We start from the raw sequence: 5,555 nt of genomic DNA, 5'->3' as shown, positions 1-5,555 counted from the left end.
TCCTCCAACATTTTCCTGAATACCTACTATGCTTGGAGCCGCTGGGCCCTGGGGGGGAGCGAGGATGAATCAGGGCTGGGGAGCTCACCCTGGGGGGGGGGCGGGGTGGACTCTTATAAGGACCCAAACCACCAAGCACCAGGTAGAACTGCTAAGTTCCAAAGGAAAAGAATGCTATGGGAACAACTCTCTCTCTCTCTCTCATTATTATGCATTTCTTAGGCAGAAATGCATAACGTAAAGGGAAGAGCTTTCACGTTGTTCCCCAGGGACTCCCAGGAATGCCCTAGAAGTGAGGTAGAAGTCGGGTGCAAAAGCCAGCTGGAGCCAGAGCTTGGGAGGGAGGGAGGCTGGAGTTCAGCAGGGCCATCTCTGCCCATTCATTCATTCATGAAAGACTGACGGAGCCCCTAGCCCTGTGCTAGGCCTGGGTCCTTACAGGGAGGCAGGCAATAAACAAGTATGTAGTTACAAGGGGTGTTAAGTACCGTGGAGAAAATGGGCCAGCGGCAGTGACAAAAAAAGAACAAAAAACCAAAACGGGGGCAGGAGGACCCTCACCAAGGAAGTGATATTTAAAGCCAGAAGGCCTGAAGGGTGAGAAGTCAGCTAAGCGAAGGAGTCAGGGGGAGATGGGGTTCAGTGGTCCCCGTGAGGGAACAGCACATGCAAACCACTGACGGTGAAAGAGACAGCATGCAAGAGAAAGGCTCACAGGATTGAGGGAGCAGGGCGAGGGTGCTTTTCAGGGATGGAGGGGCCTGATGAGTAGCAGGGCCTTGAGGGCCCCACTTTATTTTGAAGGAGATTGGGTTTTATTCCAAATGCAGGGAATCTGGCCACTGAGGGTTTCAGCAGGAGTAACTGGATATGGCTTCTGTTCTAAGACGCGCGCTCTCTCTGGCTGCTCGGTGGGTACTGGGTGGTAGAAGGGCAGATGGGACCCAGCAAGACCAGATGAGAGTCAATGAGCCCAGCTGTGGTGAGGAGACTGGGAGATGAAGAGTATGTGAAATATATTCCAGAGCTAGGAATGATAGGGCTTGTTAATGGGTTGGAATATGGGTAGGAGAGCCATGTATTTTTTTTATCCACTGGTCTTTTGGCCTATTTCTCCCATTAGAATGTAAGCTCCACGAGCGCAGTGATCCTGTTGGTCTTGTGCACCACTGGTTCCCCAGGACACACTACAGTCATTTAATAAAGACTTAGTGCATGGTAAATGAATTAAGGAAAGAGAGGGCAGGGTTAATGATAATGCCCCAGTTTCTGGCTCAGCTTTGGGGGGCATGAGCCCACAGAGGGGAGGACCAGGGGGCAGGGCAGTGAAATCAAAGCCCAGCATCAGGGAAGCAGGAGAGGTGCCGTGAGGGGCCGAGCAGGTGTGAGTGGATGGGAGAGCGGGAAGGGGAAGGGGGTTGTGTCCACTCAGCATGGAGAGCAGTGCCTGGAATACAGAAGAGGCTCAATATGTGTTTGTTGGATGAATGAATGAATGAAGTTGAGAGGAGAGTTTTGGGCTGGAACTATAAATGTGGCTGTCACCAGTGCCCGGAAGGTGTGTAAGGCGATGGAAGTGGATGAGGTCACCTAGGAAAAAGTGTATGGAAAGAGAAAGGAAGGGACCCCCACTAACCACCTATGTTGCTAATTTAGGAAGCAGGGACCCTAACTCAGCCAAAAGCAGCTCCCGGAGACTCATAGAATAGCCCTAGAAGCAGGCAAATATGGCAGAGGGCAGGGGGCTGGCCCCATACCTCTGTTGGGGGGAAAGGAGAGGCTTCCAGCACCAAATAGCAGGGGCCTCTGACTCCTCTGACCTGGAGCAACAGCCCTCCTCCTGGGTCCCTCTTCTAAGACCTCAATGCTGTAGTCAGGCCCAACTAAGGTTGCCCAGGAGAGAGCAGGTCCTGGAGTCCCCAGCAGCCCTTGCTGGCCTCTGGAGCAACACTTGCTGTCCAGGGCACAGGTGTGGTTACGAGAGGCCCAGGTGACTAGGCCAGCTCATGTGCTACCTGCTGTGTGGGTACCAGAGTGTGCACACACAAGGGGCTGGCGCTGGGAAATGAAGGCAGCTGCTCACTGTGATGATGCTGTCAGGGCCCCGGGAGGCTGTAGGGGAGGGCGCTGGGCACATGTTGTCAACCCAGGGCCAGGGCATATCCACCGAGTCACTTTGGACTAGATGCACCACCAGTGCTGGCCTCCACCCTGGACTACATCCGGGATTGGCGGGGAAGAGGCAGATGGAGAGTCTTAGCAGGGAATTCCTTCTCGAGGTAGGGACTCAGGAAAATCATGCTGGGAAAGACCTTACCAGATTCCTGTTCGGAAGACCTGGTTCTGGGCCTGCCTCCACCACGAACTAGCTGAGCGGGCCCATGCGAGCCAGAATGTCTTAGGATTGGAAGAGGTCTTCTAACTCTACCTTCCACACTGAGCAGAGATTCTTCCCCCAGACCTCTGGCACGTGATCATCCAGCGCCTCCACCCACAGGGAAGCCTGTTCCCACTCGGCAGTTTTGTTCGAAAGCATCTATTTTTCAAAAGGCCTGGAAGGACTTAACAACACCAGATGTCAACAGTGTCACCTCCTGGGAGGAGAGTGGGACTGAGCAAGAGTGATGGGAGCTGCCCTGTGAATTTGGTATGAGATGATGTCGATCCCGGGTGTTAAATTTGCGAGGGCAAGGAAAACCACCAAAAGTAAGGTTCTCCTTTAACTCAATCTACCTTCCTAACATTTCCACCTATGGGGCCCCGGTCTACTCTCTGGGACCAGAGAATAATCTAAACCCACTTCCCCTCAGACGCCCTTCAAGTACCTGAAGGCGGGTATTTCCACTGAGTCTTCTCCAGGCTGAGCGGCTCTTCCTGTAACTTGGCTTCCAAGCCGGTTCCCACCATCACCCTCATCAGAGTGTCAGACAATAAAACCCAGAGGGTTGAAGAGGGAAGAAACCAATTGCTCCCTGAGCTGGATGTTACCTCCTGCTAATTAATTAATGGAGCCTGAGAAGCCATCCTTCTCCCTTTTATGGGGGGAGAGGGGGTCATGATCAAATCACACACTTTCTCAAGCCTTGGTTTCCTTATCTATAAAAAAGGAAAACAATACCTTTACGATGAGAATCAACTGAGACTAAGGAAACATAAACAATAAAAAGCACACATCCCTACCCGAGGGGTTATGACTTAGAAGTCCCATTCTGTTTAGACAGCCGCTAAGTGCTGGGCCCATAGCACCAGACTGCTTCGGTTTAGTCCCAGCTTTGCCACTTATTGGCTGTTTGACCTTGGAACAGTGACTTGACATTGCTGCCCTGCAGTTTTCTCCTCTGTGAAACAAGGATGACGACACCGCCAATCTTGGAATGTGTTTTTAGGAGGATTAGAGGTATTCCCCCAGCACTCAATAAATGTTAGCTGTTTGGTATTGTCACGCAACCGAGTCTTACACCAGGAGACAAGGGCAGCACCGAAATGATGCGAATTCACAGCACCTATTTGAAAGGTGAAGCCATCACACCAAACTGGTCATGTTATTGGGGTGAGTTGCTCCAAAATCCCCCCCACCCCATATTTGTGAGCAATGATGACATGGTAAGCACTGTGCTCAGGACCGTACAGGTTCCACCTCACTGAAACCAACCAGCGGTTCCAGGAGGTTGACGGCACCATTATTCCCGTTCTACACGAGGAAATAGGTCACACAGCTCCAGTAACTTGCCCAAGGTCACACAATCGGAAGTGCCTGAGCCAGGACTTGAACCTGACTCCTGAAGTCAGTCTCCATCACCAGTGTCCTGCTCTTTCAACCAGCACCCTAGCTTGGGCTCCCGTCCAGCGTGGGGACCAGAGGAAACCAGAGCCTGACCCTCCTTGACAGCACCCCCTGCAGTTCCTGGAAGGTGGGAGGAGGGGCGCTCTCCTGCTGCCTGTTGAACTCTCTGCCCTCTTGCACACCGCCCTCTCCCCTCCAGGGGTCTGCGGGTATTACCAGGACCCCAGCTGCATCTCCTTGAGTCCCCTCAGGACCACCCTGGCATTTGGTATCCCTGGGCTGCTTGCTGGGTTTTCTGCCCCTGATCATAAAATGGTTCCATACTGATCTACAAAAAAAACCCCAAAAACTGAAAAAAACCCACAGCCATTTTGGACGTGGGCCCTGATGCGTAATATCATTATGGAGCCAGCAGTGCATCCCATCCCATTATCGCCCGGCCAAGCTTCTCTGAGGCGAGCCTGGCTGCAAATGGCTTTCTCCCGTCTGGGGGTGGGGGGGGGGTGGGGGACTCGCCCTCCACTGCCGGAGAGATTTTATCTTTAATTGACAACTGGCTGCCCGCCATCGTCCTGCCTCTGTGGGCCCAGGCTCCAAGCCTGACTTTCCCTTACGCTTCAGGAACAGGCTTCCCCTTGCTCGTCTCTCCGCTCGGCCCTGCTGTCCTCACCCCCTGCTCCCTAGTGTGCTCCTGTCCTGAGTGGCTGGAGATGGAGATCTCCGATGTGTGTGGGGAAGAGCCGGAGAGCTATAGGGAAAGGGTGAGGCCGGAACCAACACTTACGGTGCATCTACTGTATGTCATAGGTCACTGGGCCAGGTCTTTACACTTGCTGTCTCTGAAACAGGGACTACCATTATCCCCCTTCTACAGACAGGGAGACTGAGGTTCTGTGAGGTGTCCCAAGTGGCTCAGCTAGTGAGTGGCAGATCAAGACTTCAAACTGAGGGCCCTATCACTCTATTATGCCTGGAACAAGACAAGAGTAAAGAGAGCAAACACGCACCCATACCTGGCTACATAATTCACAGGGCCCAGGGCAAAATGAAAACCCAGGGCCCCTTCTTCAATAATTAGTCATTTCGAGATGGTGACAGCTGAGCATTAAGTCAAATGTGGGGCCCTTTTGAGCAACCGCCCAGGCTCCACGCCCATGAATCCAGCTCTGCGTATGTCCCTATGTAAGTGTGTGTGTGTGTGGGGGGAGGGTAACGACAGTGAGGGGCCACATCTGACCATCACTTCCCACACCCCATCCTCTCTGGGCCCTGGAGGCATTCATTCCCCAGCCCTAAGTGGTCCCAGTTGTGCCACCAGTCCCTTGTTGGCCTCAGTTCGTCAGCCATCCAGTCATCGAAATGACTTTGGCATCCCAAGGGCTCTGGCCCACATAGAAATGGTGAGATTTCAGGAGGAGGGGAGGCCCCCTGCACAAACGAATAGGAATACAGTGGACTTCCTTAAAACGAACAACAGTCTTTTCTTCCATGTGATGCCAGGGGGGAATCAGGCAGCAGCAGTGGAGATCAGAACACTGCCTGGGAGTCAGGGGTCCCAGGTTAGGCTTCTTTATGTGACCTGGGGCAAATCACTTTTTCTCTCTGAGCGTCGGAGTCTAGCTCTAAGCGTGAGGGTTGGGCTGCTGTATGGATGATTCCTGGTGAGGGCAGGGTGATGTCAGGAGGGTGTTGCATTTCTCAGGTGTTGGGATGGAAGCCCAGGGAAGTCCCCACAGACACAGAGTCAGAAAAGAGAGGCGGAAGCAGTCAC

The sequence above is a fragment of the Hipposideros armiger genome, unplaced genomic scaffold (assembly GCF_001890085.2).
Source record: "Hipposideros armiger isolate ML-2016 unplaced genomic scaffold, ASM189008v1 scaffold_581, whole genome shotgun sequence".
NCBI lineage: Eukaryota > Metazoa > Chordata > Mammalia > Chiroptera > Hipposideridae > Hipposideros > Hipposideros armiger.
This window is presented reverse-complemented; position numbering follows the sequence as displayed.